The sequence below is a fragment of the Cheilinus undulatus genome, linkage group 7 (genome assembly GCF_018320785.1).
Source record: "Cheilinus undulatus linkage group 7, ASM1832078v1, whole genome shotgun sequence".
Classification (NCBI taxonomy): domain Eukaryota; kingdom Metazoa; phylum Chordata; class Actinopteri; order Labriformes; family Labridae; genus Cheilinus; species Cheilinus undulatus.
The window spans coordinates 42,927,297-42,950,036 of record NC_054871.1 but is presented as its reverse complement, the minus strand read 5'-3'; the positions used below and the strand labels follow the sequence as shown (position 1 = coordinate 42,950,036).

The 22,740-nt window shown below is 39.3% G+C and overlaps 1 protein-coding gene across 1 annotated transcript in view; it reads left to right on the top strand.

Annotated features, from left to right (window-relative positions):
• Positions 1 to 22,740, top strand: part of LOC121511708 (inactive N-acetylated-alpha-linked acidic dipeptidase-like protein 2) — a 492,988-nt gene that overhangs the window by 177,369 nt on the left and 292,879 nt on the right. The gene's annotated exons all lie outside the window — the stretch shown is intronic.

Here is a 22,740-nt window from a genome sequence, read left to right as displayed (position 1 = left end):
TGGACAGGACACTCAAACTCACATCTAACCAGAGGTAGGGAAGACACTTTTCCTCTTGGGGTTGACTAAAGTCTGTCAAATCATCCAGTGTGTGTTTATCCCTCTCTGACTCATTCCCCCTGTCTGTCAGTGTCATTATGTCTTTTTATCTCTCTCGACCCCTCTTTCTCCCTCTCCCTCTCCACCCATAAGCAGCTTTAGAAGCACCACTCTGAGTTGGAGCAACTAACCGAGCATGCCTTCCCTCCGGCTTACACACCAGTTGCAGTGGGTCAGGCTCTTTAACTGGGGGACTCTCTATATGGAGAGATAGCCCATACAGAAGCAACTTGTCTTTACTGCTGGGATTATAGCCCCACTCAATGATTGCAATGCAGTGGTGCCCTCTTGTGAAACAGCATTACACAGTTGCTTGAAATGTTTAGGCTTTAGTTTAACAAATTCTAATGCAAATACATAATACAGAGGAAAACCACATTCAACTCAAGAATTGGTGGTGCTGAGGTAGCATTTAGGCTGTTTTAGAGGATCGGGTTTGCATTTAAAATATAACATTTTTCAAGTAATCATAGCAGAGGAAACAGCCATCTTACACACTCTGGTCTTCTAAAATATTGTTATTAGCTTAATATCCTAATATCTAAAGGAACTCTGCATATTCAACTTATTCGACTGATATTTCCATTTATTCATCCATCTTCTTCTGCTTATCCAGAGATGGGTCATGGTTGAAGCAGGCAAAGTTAGTCAACCCAGATTTCCCTCTCCCTGGTGTTGTTTTCCCACTCTTTCCTGGTGATTCTCAGGCGTGCCCAGGCCATATGAGCTATATAATCCCTCCGGCACGTCCTGGGCCTACCCTAGGGTCTCCTCCAAGTGGGCGCACCCAGACAATCTCCAGAGAAAGGCAACCAGGAGGCATCCTAATCAGACGCTCAAGCCGCCTCAACTCGTTCCTTTCGACACAAAGGAGCAGTGGCTCCACTTTGAGCTCCCTCTGGATTTAGGAGCTCCTTTCCCAGTCTCAAAGGCTGAGCACAGACACCCTTGTGAGGAGTCTCATTTTGACCACTCGAGCCGGCAATCTCATCCTTTCAGTCTTTGCCCAGTGCTCATGACCATAGGTGAGGGCTGGAGCAAAGATTGGCTGGTAAATTGAGAGCTTTACCTCCCTACCCAGCTTCCTCTTCACCACAACAGACCCTGCACCAATCCGCCTGTTGATCTCACGACCAATTCTACCCTCACCCTTGAACAAGACCCCGAGATACTTGAACCCCTTCGCTTGAGGCGAAGACTCACTCCCCACCCAGAAGAAACAATCCACAGTTTTCTGGCAGAGGCTAGTAGGCAGTAGGCTAGTCTGAAATCTTCCTGAGGCTTACAGTATGTTGTCTAATTGGGCCATAAACTGATTGTTAGATTTTTTTTCTCCCAGACTTACTGCTGTGTTGGAAGGGGAGACTGTGCAGCTGCTTTGTATGTATGTAAGTCCTGATATTCTGTGGATATATTTTAACAACAGTCCTGATTTGGCTTGAATTATTTGGTTGTAGTGATCTCTATAAAATCTGTCCAAATTCATAAAAATGTTACTATTACTTTTTACGGTGTGCAGGACTCTGCCCTCACCTCTCTCCCAGTGAAGTCTGGTCCTTTTTTAATGATTGTTTGATAAATGTATAAGAGACTTGGGTCATCTCATCTCACTTTGCATGGACTTCTGTTGGCAAATCCTTTATTTTAGTATACAATTAAAGTGTTTTCTTAATAGCAGTTTGTCCACTTTCTTTGAGCACAGTCTGACTTGGTTAAAAAAAAATAACAAGCTAACAGTGCATTCAGAAAGTATTCAGACTCCATTCACTTTTTCAATTTTGTGATATTGAAGCCTAAAGCAATATTCAGTTGAATTCACTTTTCTCTTATTATTCTACACTCAGTACTCTCACAACAAAGTGAACAAAAAATTGTAGACATTTTTGCAAATTAAAAAGAAAATGAAAATGAACACAAATGAACTGACACAGCCCCAGTTGTGGTTTGGATGTCTTTGCATAGTACCAGAGGCATGTGAAAATATCTTGAATATACAGTATAACAAAGTCAAGACCTTTCGTGTGGAGTAAGGGGTGGATGTAGAAAGTAAGCACAGCCAAGGGTATAGCCCAGAAGGATGCCATGAGCGCCTGTTCATGCCTTGAATGTCCCAAGGGCCCAAAAACCACTGGAGGTCTGATGAAAATAAGATTAAGATAAGATAAGATTGGCCTTAAATCTAAATGTTATATCTGGAGGAAACCAGGCATTGCTCATCACCTGCCCAGTACCTTTCTAACAGTGAAGCGTGGTGGTGGCAGCATCATGCTGTGGGGATGCTTCTCAGCAGCAAGGACTGGGAGACTGGTCAGGGGTTTAGGAAAAGCTCAATAGAGCAAAGTATAAAGATATCCTCAATGAAAACCTGTTCTGCCGTGCTCAGGACCTCAGACTGGGCTGAATGCACTGTACATAGAAACATGAGCAGTAGTAGTGTCATGATCCAGGTTTTGATTTATTATGTTCTGAGTTTTCCTATGGTTATCCTTTGTGTATTCTGTGATTTCTAGTTTGACTTTGTATTTGGTTTAGTTCTTAGATGTTATCTGTAGCCCTTGTGTTTCCTTTGTTCAGCCTTTAGTGTTATATAGTCTTTGTGTTTCTGTGTATTTTGGGCTTTTGTTATTTTCCATGTGTCTAGTTTTTTATTGTATTAAGTTATTCCCTGTGTTCCATGTTTAGTTTTACTCCCTGTGTTTCTTGTGTAGTTTATTCCCTATGCTTCTTGTTTAGTTATTCCATGTTTAGATTTACTCCCTGTGTTTCATGTTCAGTTTTCCTCCCTGTGTTTGAGTTTCCCTCCTTGGTTCTTTGTATCCTCCTGTGTTTTCAATGTTTCTGTAGTTTAGCTTCTTGTGTCTGGGTTTCAGTCCTTGTGTGCTTCTTGTGTTAGGTTCCATGTTTCCTGTTTTATTTTGTAGTTGCCTTCCCTTGTGTGTGTGATTCCAGTTTTGCTTCCTGCCTGAGTTTCCCTCCACTTTGATTATCCTTCACCAGTTTCACCTGTGTCTGATTGTCCACACCTGTCTGCCATTGTTAATCACTCCCTGTGTATATAAGCTCTGTGTCTCCCTGTGTCTGTGTTTTATTGCAAATGTCTTCCTCGTGTCAGCTCCTCGTGCTTCCTCGTGCTCCTTTGGATTTTGTTTTGTTTCTTTGATTTTGATTCCGGTGTTTAAGTTTTAAGTAGTTCTTTTGTTTGTTTGTTAATTAAATCCTTTTGTTTTATCTGCATTTGGGTCCTCCCTTTTGAGTTTTTTCCTGAACCTCGTGACAAGTAGTCCTTACCAGATTTTTTTCTCGTTCAAGATTTTCGTATTATATTCATGTATGGAGTTCTAACGGATGCTTTTACGCTCTGCTTGATATTACATAATGAGCAGATGTTTCTTACTGCACAAACAGGCCATTCGTACTGTATGTTTACTGAGAGAAGGGTTCTACATCACAAAAATCAAAGTCAACAGATCCAGGACCAGCAGCACCTCTTATCTAAAGCGCATTTATATTTCAGGGCACAGTTTTTGGCATTTAAATCAGTATTCCCTTATGTTCTTTCATATTACCATGAAAATTATGTCAGGCTAATTCTGCTTTAACCTGGCTTGTCTCTCGAGGTTGCATGCTGTACAGCACGCTGCCAAGGCTTGCCATATTCACACACTGTCAAGTGGAAGTAATTGCTAGCGGCATGACCTGTGTGTTCCCACGTACGCAGATACACTCTCTGAGCCTATGTGTGTGGCGGTGTGTAACCGTGGTGTGTTACTGCTTTTTCTTCATTTCCTGTTGAGAGGAAGTAATTCTGGGCCATAACCTCTTTATTAACATCTCTGTAGTCTGAATAATGCACACTGTTGGCATCTGATGACTTCTGACTGACTTCATACCTCGTTATCTTTCTCATGAAAATGGAAGAAGACCTCTGGCACGAGGCTTTGTTTCACTTTTTTGTTTAATGTGTGCGTAGAGATGTTCTCTTACAGTACACTGACATAATTTTACCACTTTCTACCAGAAAGTGTCTTTTTTACAGTTTTACGGTCACAGGCCAAAAACACATAAATATAGATCAAATTTAAATGTTGCTTTTACATTAGTCCTTTTATTTGACAAGATTGATTGTATTGTTTTTTCTTGCTAAATGGGAATATTTTGATTTTTTTTGTTGTGCAATTCATCTTCAATGCTCTGCATTGGGAGTTTGTCCTGAGAAATGTTTTCAGTTAATCAGTGAATTAATGACAACATTAATGACAATTGATGATGTTTTAATCACATGTTTAAATTTAAATAACTCTGCATTCCAGAACAAGTTTTTGGTCAAATAATCTTTTGTAATCTTGTTAGCCAGTCTGCTTTGCTTAGTGGAGTTGTTAAGAAAACAGTTCTCAACACTCTGGCCCACCATGTTTTAACAGCTATTCAGCAGCCTAAGTATCCTTGTTTTTAGCTGAACTGTGAGGCCACAGAACCCAACTGGGCCTCCATACTGCAGTACACTTTGAATTGTGGTATCATCTTTACCCGGTCTCTTACCCCACTAGGTTTATTCAGTTGATAGTTTATCAATGTTTCGATTAAAAGCTTGTTTGCAACAAAATAAGTAATTTTTCATGTGGTAAAGGGGCTCAGCTAGCTTTAAGCTGACTACAAGACTCCTTTAGGCTCCTCTAGTCACACTGGAAGGTCTGCAGAAGTAAATTGGGATATTGGCTACCTCCAAACCAGGTAAATCAGTTAAAATGCAGAGAAAAAAAAATCTTTTTTTTTGAAAAGTGTAGTAGAGCATGGAAATTTCTGCTGATATCTGCAGCACAGAGGGCAATTTAAAGCTGTAAAGTACCAACTTTAGGGGAGATTTTTTTTCTGTAGTTTACTGGTTATGGACAGCTTGCTACAGAGATTTTTCCATCTGTACCAAGCAGTCCATCACCAATGTTTGAAAAAAAAAAATAAATAAATAAAATATATATACAGTATATAAAATAAGAACATGGTGTCTAATGCAAACTCTAGTAAATGCATGTATAGGATCCATGTAGACAATGTCACATGCAGAATGCGATTGGCATTTTTGTATGAACTTTAGAAATAAAAATGTACTGTCTTCATTGCTGCAGCCATACAACATCTTCATGTTTTAATGTACAAATGTCTGCAAATTCGAGTACAATACAGACGTTACTTATCCCATGCAAATGCACTGCACAAAACACTTCCGTCAGCGGGTAAGTCTCAAATTACCAGGTAAATTACCACTTATCCTGTGCGAGTAGTCTTTTAGAGGTAGATGACAGCTTTAAAGTTCTTCCTGTGTGAAATAAGGTCTTAAATTCTGTTGTACGTTTAGAAATATGCATGAGTGTATGTACAAAATGCCTCACAGCTGTCCAGTGTCCCAGGTAACAAGACATTATTTGAGATTTTGGGTTATTATCTTAATGCTTGGAGTATAAAAACAGCTTAAATTGAGGAAGACAATTACAACTTTTCTGAGACTGAAAGTTGACATTTACCACTGGAAAGAACTTGATATAGATTGCTATAGAACTCAAAAGGCACACATTACTTTTGACTTGTCCACTGAGCTTCACAGAAGGCATCTTTCTTTTCAATCATTGTGGGAGCAAGTCGGCACATACAGCAGTATCTAACCACTGAAATTGATTGCATTGTGTTTAATGAGTAAAGCAACATTTAAAAACATGAATGGAACCCAGGAGTAAAGAAGAAAGGGATGTCTTCCTTGTAAAATGCTGCAGAGCTGCAGACCTGTTGTTTCAGTGTAAACAAAGTGGCTTCAGTGTCCACAGTGAAGGAAATGTTTGAAACTCAGGGGAGTCTGTCGCTCTAAACAAACCCCATAAAACAATTCAAATGCTAGATATGGGTGGCAATTATGTTGGAACAAATCCCTTGTGTCGAGTTCATCTCTGGTGAACTTTCTTACAAGGATTTGCACTGCTGACCATGAAAAAAAATATATATTGACATTGCCGGTGTGCACTATCACCTGTGTTATTTAAAATAAATATGAGTGCTCTTGGATAAGGCTTGTTTAGAAAGGTCGGTCACTTATCCTGACTGGCAGAGAGGGATGAGATGTTTGTGGCTATTTTATAATGACGTTATTTTCTTACCATCATAAAGATACAGCAGAATAATCCCTGCTGTGACCAGATGCAGGAGTACTTGACATACTGAGACCTTTGCTTGCTGTCAAAAGATTAGCTATGAGGTATATAAAGCAAATTCACTCCAGCAGTAAAAAATAATTGCATTTTTTGTTTTCTGGGAGATGACTTTCTCCCAGAAAATAGTACAAGAAAGGATGAATGGTATATTTAATTGGTTAAATACAATGTACTCTCTGCACCTGCTGCATTTTACTCACAACTCAGATGCAAAGAAACTCTAGCAGACTATCAGATCTGACTGAGTTTTAAAAAAGCACTTAATTTCAGCTCTTGGTTGACACGAATAAACACCATCTGTGTGAGGTCTGGGCAGACCCAGGTGAAAATAACTTATTGACATAACTGGTCTGAAATGCTGAGAACCTAAAGCTGTGATACTTAAGCAAACATCTAATTGACTTGTTTCCATAAATGACTTTTTTAATTTGAATTTTTCACCACTGGCAGCAATTACAACTTCAATTTCAGAGCTCTTCATAAAGGTGCTCACTGTTGCTAGGTTACAAAAATCAGCTAATTGTACCCTGCTTCCCCCGGTAATGACCATGAGGTCTGTTTGAAATGCATTTTGCTTATGCAGAGCCTATAAAGCTTATTCACTCCCTTGGATGTTTCACCTTTTCATTGAGTTTATTAATCAATCATGATTTGGCTTTTTGACCAAAAAAAAAAAAAAAAAAAAAAAAAAATTAGAAAAAAACTCTTTAATGCCAAAGTCAGAACAGATTTCTATAAAGTAATGTCAATTAAAAAAACATGGAATGAAAGATATGGCAGAAGTATTTGCCCCCTTCAAGTCAGTATTTAGTAGATGCACCTTTGGCTGCATTCACAGCACTGAGTCTGTGTGGATAAGTCTCAATCAGGCTTTAACATCTGTACACTGCAATTTTATTCCATTCTTCTCACCTTGTTGTCTTTAAACCATTTCTGTGTAGCTTTCACTGTATATTTGGGTCATTGTCTCACTGAAAATTAATGTTCTCCCAAGCTGTAGTTCTCTCGCAGACAGAATAAGATTATCCTTCAGGATTTATCCTTTACTTTGCCGCATTCATTTTACCCTCTCCGTTTAGCAGCCTTTCAGGGCTGCCTGCTGAACAGCATCCCCCCCAGCATGATGCTGCCGCCACTGTCTATCCCGATGGGGATGGTGTGTTCATGGTGATGTGCAGTGTATGGTCAAAAAATGCCTTTCCAAGTTAACCTTGCAAAGCAGATGAATTCGCCGGTTTCCATGTGTCTCACTGGCGAATCCATCTCGCAAAGCTCCTGTCTGAACTGTTTGGGCCCGGTTAGAAAGTGATAGGACCAATCAGCATCGAGGGGTAGTGTTTTCGGCACAGCAGGGTTGCGACGTATGCGAGCAGCGAGAAAAGGGCTGATGCAATTATGGCGAAAGACATTAGCGTGGATGCTGCTAAAGCGCAGGTTTTGTCAGAATTTGACGACATTTCTTTGTTAAAAGAAGAACAAATAACAGCAGTGAGCTGTTTACTTTTCAAAAATTAAAAAAGTCGTGTACTGACATGTCTACAGTCACCATAGTTCACATTATGCAGCTATATACGGAGTTTATTGGTCGGTAGTGGCACACCGGGGTTTTAGGCTACGATATCACATGTTTTGTTGCTCTGATTTACCCGTGAAGACATGACAGACAAAGGGTTCATCCAATCACCCTCCGAGTTTTTTTCAAAGGCTCTGCCCTTTCCCAAGCGCAGTACTGATATCCAGATCATCGCGCTGCTGTAATCATCAGGCCAATGGCTGCTGTATTTCATGAGATTTAACTCGTATGTTGTCATTGTAAGAGCCTGGCAACGAGGGAGGTCAAGTTTATCATCGACCGTAATATCTGTGGACTTCAGAAAACCCTTTTGTCCCCTTCACCCCATCATCTCTATAGTTATATTTTCTTCAAACCCGCTCCATCTCTTCTTCTCTGTCCTCATCTTTCTCTGGTTTTTTGGCAGACAGTGGCAGTCAGAACACCAGGGTTTTAAGAGTGTCATTAAGCTTTCATTAAAACGCCATCATCATTAGAGAAGGATTAGTTATTCCCTGGATCCACCACTTCAGCAGCTCAGGAATATCAAAACACAATCAAAGTCTATTAAAACAACAACGTCGCTGGCCCACTGAGAAACACCAGTTGGTGGAAGCCAACTGGTGTTTTTTTTTTACACTACAATGAGAGTAAATTCATTTTGGCAGGAGATACACCTGGAACTGTCAGCACCATGCCAAAAACATGTTGAAAGCGTGATTATTATCACGTAAAAAATCTGGGAAAACATAACATTACACAACGAGTAAAGGCAGCGTTATTCACAGAACATGATTCAATAAAAGACACACATCACCTATGACCTTCTGTCGCTACACTGTCATATACACTATATGGACAAAAGTATTTGGCCACCTGACCATTACACCAACAAGGACTGTAATGACGTTGTATTCAAATACATGTACTCTGTTATAGAGTTTGCCCTCCTTTTTGTAGCTATAACAGCTTCCACTCTTCTTGGAAGGCTTTCCACAGTTTTCTTTGTGGGAATTTATGTCCATTCATTCTGTAGAGCATTCATGAGGTCAGGGACTAATGTTGGACAAAAAGGCCTGGATCGCAATCTCCATTTCAGTCCGCCCCAAAGATGCTCACAGAGGTGTCAAAAGTATTCTCATTCATTACTCAAGTAGAAGTATAGATACTAGGGTTTAAAAAGACTTCTGTAGAAGTTCAAGTATCAACTCAAGCTTTTCACTCAAGTAAAAGTATAAAAGCACTGGTTTCAAAACTACTTAATGTATAAAAGTAAAAGTAATGTAAGGGGGGAAAATGCCATCAAGGACAAAAGCTTAGGCTGCGCCACAGGGGCCTATAGTGCACTACCCCACCTCCACAAAAAATATCTTTCTAAAGGCCATAATGACTATAATGATATATTAAAATGTTAATGTTGAAAAATGTAGGACGCACCTGTTTCAGCCATATTTATGCCCATTGAAAATAAACACATTTTAGTATAATGCAAATACATTCAAGAACTATATATGTGTACTACTGAGCATTAACATGTGTTTCATGGAACGGAAGATATGATGACTAGTTGCCTGTAAGTATTGGTCTTCCCGGCTACCAACCTCCTCGCTGGTGCATGGTTGGGACGTTTCACTCAGGTTCTCTTGAATCTCTGCCACGGACATCTTCATACTAGGCTACATACGTCTGCTATTTCTTTGATGGACTGTGACGTGATTTGTGTCGTGCGCAGGTGCGATGGATCGCATACAAACCAATAGGGTGTCGGAATGGTATTATGTTTATACTTCTCATCCAACCACAATCAAATTCACTCTATCTGAATGGCGCGATTTATCTGGATAGGTTTTTGGGTTCTTTATTTGTGTTTTTTTGAACAATGACAAGTCGGAATGAAAACAAGCTGAAATAGGATAGGATATGAGTAACAAGGCTATTTTTAAAATGTAAGGAGTAGAAAGTACAGGTAATTGTGTGAAAATGTAAGGAGTAGAAGGAAAAAACAGGCTGAAAAATAATCACTCCAGTAATTCCACACTGAACTCATCAAACCACATCTATATAGTGTCATGGAAAAATCTTGAATAACCTTGTATTTGCCTGACGTAATCTTCCATATTGTCCTGAGGCCAAGGGAAACTATTTGTGACCAGGTCTTCACCTCACATGGACTTCACTGGGGACATGACGGCCTTAAAATTCTGGTTAAAAACTATCATAAACATCTACTCTGTGTCTTGGAAGCATCTGCAGTATGTTCAGACATGACCTGTCCTGGGACAAAAAGGGACACCTGGACTTTTAAGGCCCTACAGTTAGCTACCAGAAGTGTGATCCGTCACTCGACAGAACACATTTCCACTGCTCCACAGTCGGTGTGTTTTACAAAACCTCATCCTATGCTTGCCATAGGACTTGGTGATGTGAGGCTTGCATGCAGCTGCTCGACCATGGAAACCTATTACAAGAAGCTCTCGTTGCACAGTTTTTGTGCTTACATTGATGCTAGTGAGAGTTTGGGACTCTTCATCTCTGGACTCAGCAGAGGGTTAGTAAATTTACACGTCATGCACCTTAGCAGTCGTTGATGCTGCTCTGTGATTTTACATGGTCTTCTATTTCATGGCTGAATCGCTGTTGTTCCTGAATGCTTCCACTTTCTAATAATATCACCTACAACTGACTGTGGAACATTCAGCAGGGATGAAATTTCATGAATCGTCTCATTGCAAATGTTGCATCCATCACAGTACCACACTTGAGAGTCACTGAGCTCTTCAGGACGACCCATTTTTTATCACAAATGTTTATAAATGGAGACTGCATGGCTAGGTGGTGATTTTATAAACCTGAGGCAACAGCTAACACCTGAATTCAGTTCGTGGCCAAATACCTTTGTACATATTTTGGATTTTTCCCATCTCTGGAGTTCTTGGGGTAGCATGATCATGTCATCTGCCAACAACCCCCATGCAATTTCTATTGTGTTTATCTTTTTGTGTAAAATAAATGTCCCATTCTGTGATTACTTGCTGTGACTCTTGTGAACCCTAGCATAGCCGTAATATGGAATGGGTTTTAGACTCCACAGTTCTTTATACCATGTGGACTTTACATGCAGGTTAAGAATGGATCAATATTCAGAACATATTCAGCAGTTACAGTCCTAAATGCGATGAAGACCAACACTTAATCTTCCAACTCCTCACATAAAAACAGAGCTTTTTCAGATCTGAAAATGAATTTTTAACATTAAAGAAAAAAGAACGGGCAAGTTCGTGAAAGATTCTGCTTCATTTTGTTCTGTGTGGTTTATTAAAATTCCTCCGGAGAAAAGTGAAGGGGAGATCAGACAGGAAAAACTTTTGTCCCATCATTAAACTCTGAGGGAAAGAGGTGCTTTAAAGTCGTCAAGATGGAAGTATACTGTATCAGTGTGAGTTATTATACAAATGAAATCTGTCACTTTCTTCCAAACAGCAGAGTTAGAAAACCAATTTACTAAATGAATGATTTCAAATATTAACTTTGTGAGATTCAGTTGGACATTAAATGTAATGGAATGAAATCAGATTGTGTTTATATTGAGTTTAACTCACAACTTAAATTCAGTTTCGTAATTACATATCCCCGCCTGTCTATCCTGTCTGCTCCACTCACTCTTTAGTTTTCCAACCTGTCAAAGCAGATTTTGGTTAATGGGTGTTTTGCTTTAAGGTTTATATACCAGGACATTTTCTTGAAGCTCTGTCCTAATGCTTGCTCATTGGAAAAAAAAAATAGTCCTTTTTAACATCACTGTCCCATTGGATCTGCAAAAATTGGAAACTCTCTCTCTGTATTAGCAGCAACATGTACCACAGCACATTAGAGCAGGGTTTTAGACATACTCAGGTCCAAAAACTGAGCTTAATAGGGGTCAGGGGCATCCCACCCCAAAAACAGCTTTGATTTCCCTGCTCTAATCATTTACACTTTTTATGTACAGATTTTATCAGTTGTAAATATATTTTGAGCTTCAGAAGCTTCATTTCACACTTTCTGGTAATTTTGACATCAGTTTGCACTAAAATATAATAACTAAATTAGGAGTTTTTAAGAAAAATTCTCCAGTTAACAGTTTTCCCACGGCTGGAGTTGATTAGGTAGGACTGAATTAGGCTAAAAAAGAAGGCACTCTTCCATCATTTAACAAAGTGAGCCACATAACATGGAACTACTTCAGTCTGCTTATACTTCAGCATAACAACATGGTAAACATACTACCCAGGCTAAATCCTGTGCAGAAGTTAAATCTTCTGTATTTTAGAGCTCCTTGTGGTTCTGCATGATTCATGAGTAACAACAGTGTTTTAAAATCAGCCCTTAACCAAATGTAAAATTATATACACATGAACTTGTTTCAAATGTTGTTTGAGTTTTTTTTTTCTTTCTATTTTTAACAGACAGACCCTTTATTAGTCCTGAGGAAAATGCATTAACTGTTTGCAGCTTACAGAGACATGATCTGAGACATTTACACAAACTTCTTCACAGAAGTGAAAACCGTACAAAATCAAAACCCTAACCTATATACTTAACTGCAAAATTTAAAACTACCCAAAGTTAATACAGTGAGCTTTCTTGCAGTATTTGAGATACAATAAAGCAGTAAGAGGCAGTGCAGGATAATTTACATTAAGCCGGGCAAAGGTGATTCTTAAAAAAAAAAAAGTTCTGTTTTCTGGCACTCTGTGACTGGAGAGTGGTCATCAGGGTTTGTTAAGTGGACACCAAACACTGCACATCAACACAAACACACCATCCCCACTGTGAAGCATGGTGGTGGCAGCATCATGTTATGGGGACGCTTCTCAGCAGCTTGTAAAGGACAGGGGAAAAAAAGGGAAGGGGGGATGGAAATCAAGATGGAAAAAATACAGAAAAATTATGAAATAGAAGATATAAAGGGATGAAAAAGAGACAAAAAAGATGAAAGAAATGTTAACAACAACATAAAGATGAAAAATGATAGAAATAGCATAAAAATATGAAAAAAGGTGGAAAAATTATGAAAAAGATGAAAAAAGATTAATAAAAGCCAAAAAAAGATGAAAAAAGACACAAAAAAAAACATTACCAAAAAAAATTACCAAGGAAAATTATGAAAAAAAAACAGGAAAAGAAATTACAGTACAGAAAATATGTAGAAAAATGATGAAAAAAAATGACAATCTAATAGAGCATTTGTGGCTGGATTTGATAAGGGTTGTTCACCACTGATAACCATGCAACCATGCAGAGCTCGAGCAGATTAGCAAAAGAATGGAGTAAAACTGCAAAAGTCGCATCTACTAAATACAGGCATAAATATCTATGCAATCACATTTTTGCATTATTAATTTTCATTCAGTTGATATTACTTTGTATAAATCTTTATTCACTTTGGCATTAAAGATTTTTTTTGCTTGTTTGTTTGTTTGTTTGTTTCTTTTTTGGCCAAAAATGCTAATTTATATTGACCATAATCGATTTATAAAACCAGTTAATTTTTAAACATCCAAGGGGGCGAGTAATTTTCAAAGGCACTGTAAATACCCATAATCATAGGTTTTCATCTAAAAAAGAACAATTATAAAGATCTCTTTTAACTGTTTTTATAGTTGAAGTCTGTGTTAGCAGATAAAGAATAAACAGATAGAATGTTTCATTTACTGTCTTGCTACCAGCACAGAATGTAATCTATATCTGAAACATATATATCCTTCAAAAACAATTCCTTTTCTACCGTCTGGATGTTTTCATTTGCATGATTTGAAGAAGCCTGATGTATTACCCAGCATCCCTCTGGTTGCAGTCTTCATCGAAAATTTCCATGATAAGAATTCCCATCTCATGTCTGCAACTGTGAAACAACACTTTAGAAACAGTGGCGTCTAGATTCTCTTAAAAGGCAGCACTGAAATAACGAAGGACCTGCTGTATGTGACTAGATTAAGAAAAAAAGGCCTTCAACAGCATTTTACACTTACAAGTCAGAGCTGCCACCAGCAAAGCAGGAAAGCAAGAAATTACTACAGACTGGAAGGAACAAAAAATATGAATAATTCTGTCCAAATCAATAAGCCAGATTTAATTTTGGCTTTGTGATATTGAGAAAATGAATCACTTCCTGTCTCTCTTTTAACAATCTGCCTCTCTCCTTCAGTCTCCATCGCTGTCTCTCCTTCTTCATCCCTGTCTGCTGGTGTTAGCTCAGCAAAATGTCTAATAGTGAGATGTCACATATTCACGGGGATGAGAAGGAAGGCTTCCTGCAGTGCTTATTAGCTGTAATGCATTCCTCTCCTCTGCTTTGATCACAGTGGGAGAGCATGTGATGCTTTCTGCCATCTCATTTGTTTCATGTTTAAATTTTCTATCATCTGCCCTCGTAGTTATTCTCTCTCATTCATCCTAAGAAATAAGCGTATGCACAATTACACCGACACAAGACTGGCCTGACTGAGCCAAGACTTGGGGCTACATGTTGTATACTACGTCTGACATGGGAAAATATGTTTTGTTACGCTTTATATTATATAAAATGTAGGTCTACAGGCTTGTTTTGTGAGTGGCATGGCTCTAGAGTTGGTTATGTAAGTGGGTGTTCTATTTGTTGATCTGCCAGTCACATAGTAAGGCACTCAGTACATTTTTTAAAAGCACAACTGTTTTGCATGATTAGACATTTGCATATTAAACCCTTTGTCCTGTTAAAGATCACAGAATGAAAAAAATAACGCCTTGCTAAAAGAGAAAACACAGTGTTGAGATGGCTTTGGGTAAAGATTCTGAAGAAAAACATGTTTTATGTTGGAGGACATGTGACACTGCATTGCTACGGGACCACTGCTGTCTTGCCGTGCAGAATACTCTGGGGGAAAACCTCGGGTCCCAGTGGTTTGTAAAAAAAGAAAAAAGAAGGTTTTATTGTGCTCTTAAACAATGACTTGTAATTTAACACACAGTGCTGTGATAAAGCATTCACCCCCTTTCTGATTTATTGTTTTGTCATGCTTGAATGTTTCAGATCATCAAACAAATTTCAATATTTAACAAAGACAACCTGAGTAAATGCATAATGCAAAGTTGCCCTATGGGAAAATGTTTATGCCCTCTATACCTAATAACTGGTTGGACCACTGTTGGTGGAAACAACTGCAAGCAAGCATTTACAATAACTGGCAATGAGTCTTTTACCTCCCTGTGGAGGAATTTTGGCCCATTCTTCTTTGCAGAATTGTTTTAATTCAGCCACATTGGAGGGTTTTCCAACGGCCTGTTTGAAGTGACATTTCAGTATTTTCTAAGTTTGGTAGTATGAGGTACCTAGTAGTAGTCACGGCATTAGCCACCAGTGATTTCAGTGAGCATTGCTCCTTTAAGAACAATTTGCTCGTTGTACTGGCGAGGAAGCTAGGCTATACAGTAAAACAGATAGGTTCAGTTTCTCTGCAGGATTTAGCAAGTTTCTGTTAAACATAGGCCCCAATGTTGGCTGAAACTTATGCACTGAAAGTTTCCAAAGCATTTTTGATACCCAAAAAGTCTCTGTGTTTTGAACACTATTTTGCAATGCAAACTTTGGCTACTGGTCACATGCTCACGCTTCGCCAAAAACACAAGTCAAAATGGCTACGTTCACACTGCAGGCCTTAATGCTCCGTTCTGATCTTTTCACAGATCTGATTTTTGTTGTTTGCCTGTTCACACTGCGGTTAACATCCAAAAGATCAGATATGTATCTGATTTAGAACCACATACAAAGGTGGCCTTATTCAATGTGACTTGTGCTGTTCACACTGTAAAAAAAATCTGATATGAGCCACATGTGAGCAAAAAAATTAGATTCGGGTCACTTCTAACTGCAGTGTGAGCGTCCCCAATGAGGCAGTAAAATCTGCTCTAGGATGTTGTAGGCATGTCAGTTAAATTAGCTGAAGCCACGCCCACTCACACAAACTATGATCTTCTCAAATTAAAAAAATACTTCTGATCAGAAAGACAGAAGTTGAGGATTCAATTTACTGTTTTCTAGACAAATTTCTCCTTTATGATACTTCTAATGAACCGTGGGCCACCATGGCTGATAGGCGCAAATTCTGGGTTTCACTTCACAGAGACTTTAAGGATATTTTTTAGCAAAAATGAATTCATTTCCCACTTAAAATCAATTCAATTTTTTCCTTTTTTTGTAAAGAGTCCCACAAACCCCCTTGTAGTGTCTCACAGCCCACCCAGGGGTTCTGACCCCAGCGTTGCGAACCACTGTAGAACACTGATTTTGAATGTATCGGCTGTAGCAATCTAACGATCTGTGTTGTATAACCATCCCTTTGCAAGAACTTCAAGTCTTTGTGTTCTTTTTGGTCAGCTGTGGTTTTGGCCTCTGAACTCTCCCATGGATGCCATTTTTGCCCAGTCTCTTTCTTATTGTTGAACCATGAACACTGACCTAAATTTAGTCAAGTGAGGCCTGCAGGTCTTTAGATGTTGTTCTTGGTTTTTTTGGGACCTCCTGGATGAGTCATCAATGCGCTTTAAAAATAATTTGGTTGGCCAGCCACCTCTGGGAAGGTTCACCAGTGTTCCAAGTTTTCTCCATTTGTGGATAATGGTGCTCCCCATGGTTCTCTGGAGTCCCAAAGCCTTGGAAATGGCTTTGTTACCTTTTCCAGACTGACAAATGTCAATATATTTGTTCTCATCTGTTCCTGATGAGCAATAATCATTATTATTATTGAGTAAGTCAAGATTTACCTCAGTGTATCTCACTTTCCTCCATCTTAACAGTTTTCATCAGTTTCTGCCAGCCCTGGATATCATGTATCGAGCTGCTGCTCTTCCCTTTTTGTTAAATATGTCAAGATGTCAGAGGCTTTCCCTGGTCAATACATAAAAATCACAAAAGGAAGGCTGGCTGTGTAGATCCAGTCCATCAATCCATGTAAGAGTTCATATCAGTGCCCAGTAATAGATGGGCTGTAAAGGCAGGGAGAGAAGTTCAATACTTCTGTGATTTCAGAAAGATACCCTTCAAATATGTTTCATTGCTTCACTGGATTGATCGGTATCATCTCTGTGAACCAAGGAATTTTATCATGTTAAAAGCAAAATACTGCTGTGTGTTGAAGCCAGAGGCAGTTAACACCTTTAAGACCTCTTAATTTATTTATATTTGAGACATTTAGACTATCATCAGAATCTTAATCCACTGTCAAAAACCATAAGGAGCAAATTCAGTTTACAGATTTCTCACAGTCGTTATGTCTTTAATCATATATACCATAGGGATTAATGCAGGGTACTGGCATAGTTTTTATTCACTTCCTTGTGCACTTTGCTGTGGAGGAGGTCATTCAGTATCTTTAATTACAGTTCCTTAGATGGTATTGTTCGAAAGACAAAAAAAGAGGTCCTTAAGACCCTTTTTGAAGGTATTATGGTTTTTTTAAGTGGGGTTGTATGAAGTACTTTCTAGTAGAATAGGACTAAGCCACAGGATATATCAACATGGACCCTCCCTCTCAATGAACAATCAGGTTAAACACATGGTGAGTCAAATGCTACAGACCTGAACAACCCATAAGTGCACTGCAGGCAGAAAAGCACAAACATGTTCATGTCAAGACATTTTAAGGTCAGTTCTTTCTTGAAATGAGCTTGATTAAATAACACCATTCGGCCCTTTCTGTAGTGATAAATAGCCTAGCTCAGTGGTATCTGAATAGTGTGCCATGGCAGACCAGTGTGCTTTCAGAGAAGCCTAGATGTGCCAAGATACAAACTTTACAGTACAATATTACGATGTTAGTTTGACACAAAACCCTCAATTCCTCTGTTCTGACAAACTCTGTTCTATTCTTCCCTCTCTTACGTCATGAAAATGAGGGAGTTGGGGGAAGTAGAGCCTCAACCCGGCACAGCAGGGATGAGTGCTAGCCACCCTCCCTCTGCCTCCCCCGACACAAACATAAGGGTTAACTGGGTTTTGGGGTTTCTTCACTATGCACCTATCCTGCATGTAGAGCACGAGTATCTTGTGTTTGCTTCAGATCAATCGCTTTTGAACAATTAAAGGTTCTTTTTATGTTTTAAAGAGGCTCTTTTGCATGGATGTTCATGGTTTGCCTTGAGATTTTGGCCCAATCTTTGGTGTAACTTTGGAAAAGATATGTAAATAACAGTAGCCGAGCTTTAGGGCCTGCACTCCTGACTGTTTCCCTGTAATGGAGGAAAGTTGACTGATATCTCCTTAAAAAGAAGGTTTTGTTTTTTTTGTTTTTTTTTTTTTTTTTTATCACTGTGTATACAGTGGCCATGATGGGCCTCATTCATCAATATCTTCAAAAGATTTTTTTTTTTAAATTGCTCTTTAGAACGTTAAGAGGAAACTATGTGGGATTCATGAAAAGTTCTTGAACTGCTAAATTGTTTGTACCTGTGTTCTTATGTTGATGAATGCCAGTTGCTCGTAAACTTGAAGCAGGTGTCCATTTCTCGTAATCAGCATAAAGAATCACCCCTGTCCTTTTATGCCCATATAAGGGCATGAGGGTTGCAGGGCAGTGTGCAAACACAGAATATGCACAGGAATGAGATGAGAAGATCTTAGATATTGGTAAGGTACAAATAAAAATTACATGTAAAAGCAATCACAACATAGGTGCATTTCAGTCAGTTACACCTGTGCTTCACAGTGGGGATTGTGTGTTTGTGGTGATGTGCAGTGTTTGGTGTCCGATGGCCAAAAAGGCCCCATTTTGGTTGTATTGGACCAAAGAACTTTCTTCCTCTTGACCATGGAATCTCCCACACGTCTTTTGGCAAACTCTAGCTGAGATTTATCATGTGTTTCTTAAACAGTCTCTTTGCCACTCTCCCATGAAGATTTAACTTGTGTTGAACCAGGGCAACAGCTGTCGTATGCAGAGTCTCTTCTATCTCAGCTGCTCAAGCTTGTAACTCCTTTAGAGTTGTCATAGGTGTCTTGGTGGCCTCTCTCACTAGTCTCTTTTCGTGGCCTCTCAGTTTGTGAGAACGGCCTGATCTAAGCAGATTTACATGTATGCCATTTTCTTTCCATTTCTTGATGATAGAGTTAACTGAACCCCGGGGATGTTCAGTGCCTTGGAAATTCATTGTATCCATCACCTGACTTATACTTGCTGAGTTGCTTGGGGTGTTCTTTTGTCTTCATGGTGCAATGGTGGCCAGGAATACTGATTAACCAGTGGCTGGACCTTGCAGGCAGGGTGTCTTTATTCTGCAATCATGTGAGACACATTCACTGCACTGAGGGGATTCCCATTTCTCTACTAGCACCAATTGGCTAGACCTCTTTTGAATTAATCAAACTACATTTTTGCTCAGTTCTCAGTTTTGGGGGAGCAAAAGTTATAACCCTGCCTGCCTTCTACTGTCTGTGTTGGACATTTTGACTGTTGTATGAAAGTTAAGGGCATAAATAAGACAAGGGAGTCTTAAAAATGCACCATAAAATATTTTCTGATTAGGGAAGCTAAGTATAATAACAGCGCCCCATATTAGTGTAGTGTATCTCTTTATACGGCTATCAAGTGCTTCAGGGTTTCAACGTGACAACTGTAATTATCCGCTCCCTTTTGGCAAAGAGGACAGGCTGTAGAAAATTCAGAAGCTTGCTCTTTTTCCATCATTCCTGATAAAGTAATTTTACTGATATCAGGCTATGTTTGCCAATGGAGAAGAAGCACAAGCTCACTTCACTGACACTTCTCTTAATAATTACTTCAAGCAGTAATTACATGTAAGATGCCTGTCAAGATAAAATATTGGTGTGAAGTGGGATAAGAAGAGGGTGAAAAACAAAAGTCTGACATCAAAGACGATTGTTCTCAAGCATCTCTTAATGAAGGGTTTGGAAATAGGTCTAAAGGAGGTGGTAATGAAGGGCTTTAAATCTCTGTGCTACGTTGAAGCCTGCTTTTCATTATTCTTAATTTGTTTGCCCCTTATTATTGATGATCTAATAAAAATGCTTAACTTGGACCTAAAACCAGAGCTCTCCATGTTCCCTCAAAATAAATATGGGCTTCAAAGACACCCATTTTAAAAACTGACTATGATTAGAGGATTATTTTTCCAATGGATTTTTTTAATTTTTATTTTATTATTATTTTTTTTTTTCAGAAGATTAAAAATCAGTGCATCATAAAATGTTATTTTATTCTTACATTGACTTGATAAAATAATCTTGGTCAATATGATTTGGCTTTTTAGACCAAAAAATCACAAAAAATCACTTTAATCTCAAAGTGAAATCAGATTTATACAAGTAAATACCAATAAAAACTATTAAAGTTAAAATGAATAACTGTATAAATAATCAGCTCTTTACAGATATGTTTGTCAGGAAGGTACGGTCAGTGGTTAATGAGTATTCCTGGCTACCATTACACCATGAAGACAAAAGAACACCCCAAGCAACAAAATATTCTCAAGGTACTGATGACTTCAGTTAAATCTATCACCAAGGAATGGAGGGAAAATGGCTTGGATATCTGCCTAGATCAGGCCGTCTGCATGAACTGAGTGACCATGCAAGAAGGAGACTAGTGAGAGAGGCCACCCAGACACCGATGACTGCTCTCAAGAAGACACAAGTTTCAGCAATTGGTGGGAGAGATGCTGCATACGAGGGCAGTTGCCCGGGTTCTTCACCAGTCAAAGCTTTACATGTGAGACTCCATGGTCACTTGGAAGAAGATGAAAACAATGGTGCTTTTGTCCACCAGAGAAGACACTTTGTTTGCTGGACACCAAATACTGGACATCACAAACATCACCACTGTGAAGTATGGCGACGGCAGCATCATGCTGTGGAGATGCTTCTCAGTGGCCAGTCACTTTAAAGTTTGAAGAGATGCTACTTCTTAGGACTGAATAGGAAAATAAAAAGTCTTTGTCAAGTAATTTGTAGCTACAGTGATTCTTAGTAACCACTGAGAAAGACTAACAACTTAAAAACAAATGAAAAGCCCAGCGTGACCCTCTTTTCTAGTCTTGCTGTCACACTCCCCCTACTATATTTGTCCTTCCCTTTTCTCCCACACGTTCTCTTTTCTTTCTGTTGACCTTTTTGTTGCCCTAGCTTTGCATCTTTCTTCCCCTCCAGCCTTTCATGTCTTGTCATCTCTTTTACCCGTCCTTCCCCTCTGCTCATGTTCTCTTAACCTATTCCTCTCTTGTCACCTCCTCTGCTCTCCCCATCTTCACTTATTCCCTCTCCTCTCCTTTAACTTTTCAGTTCTTTTTTGTTTCCTCTGATCCTCTCCAACAATCTCCTGCTTTCCTTTCCCCTATTTATCTTTGGCCTTGTTTCTCCTCCATTTTCTCAGCCACCCCCCTACCCCTACACCCCTCGGCCCTCTGTCCTGTCTCCTGTGTTGTTCATGGATTATTAATCATCTCGTGGAGCTGGAATGCCGCCGTGACACTCTGTAGACCCGCCAGAGAAAGCTATTGACTAGATGTTTGGTTCAAACAGAGCACAAGGGATTTTTTTCAAGGGTTGCTGAGCTTGTCCTCACAGCTAAGGTTACAATATGGATTATTCACAAAACTTGAAGAAAGTGTGGTTCAGCTTTAAAAAAATATAGAAGTAGCAAGATAAGTTAATGAGGTATACACAATGAAAATGGCTGAAGAAATTAGATATTACAGACAAAATCAGCATACCTTTGTAATGAGTTATGACTTAGTTTTTCAAGTCAGCAGATTCTTACCCATTAAATCTGGCAGTTATATAAAACATTATAAAGGTTTATTCATGGGTGGTAAAAGTGAAGAAGAAAACTGGGAAATGAAGTGTCGCTGGGGGATTAGAAATCACGGCAAGTAACATGCAGTGCAGCTCCAGAGATCCTGTGTGGAGATGGGACAAAGTTCCAGAGGGACAACCATCACTGTAGCCCTCCACCAATCTGGGCTTCATGGCAGAGCAGCTAGACAGAAGCCTCTCCTCAGTGCAAAACCTTTAAAAGTCTATCTAGAGTTTGCAAAAGCCAAACATGCTGTATACTGTTCCAGGCAGGCCCCTCCCTATACGCAGACCACGCACAGTGTGTAGGGCCTCGTCTTATGTTTGGGGGCCTTGCCTTGTCTGCTCATCAGGCCAGTGTTTGCATGACAAATATGATCAAGGTAATAACACAGGTATAACACAGTCATACAATGTAGAGGGGCAAGATACCAGAGTCTGCTTATGGCCTCACTTTGGCCAGAGGGGGACCTTGTCCCAGGTCCTCTGCTCTTCTTTCCAGGTCTTTAGTCTTCTTGTCTTTTTCTTTTGTCAGAGCTTTTAGTTGTCTAACTTCATCATTTCAACACAGTAGACCTGCTGCTTCACCACCTTTCTCTGTTGTTAAGTTTACAGATGTTTTTATATGTTCTTATAACTCCATAGTTGCCATATCTCTTGTCTTAAAATTCAAGATAAAAGGACTTTCGGAGGATCCAGGTAATCCATGGCTGCAAAGGACATGCCATGAAAAGCATGCTAAACTTCAAAAATAGCAGAAAATAAGCCAGGCTTTGGTCTGATGAGACCAAAAATGGTGCCTTTTGGCGGATCAGACAGGATGTTATGTTTGGCGGACACCAAACACTGCACATCATCAAAAAACACTCCATCCCCTCTGTGGAGCACAGTGGTGTCATCATCATGCTGTGGGAATGCCTCTTGACAGCCGGCCACGGAGAGATAGAGAGTAAAATGAATGCGGCAAAATACAGGAAAATCCTGGAGGACAGTGTCTTTAAAGTCAAAGTTTTAAAGTATATCTTAAAAGAGGACCATAGAATTCCCTATATGGACTTTTATAGATGACC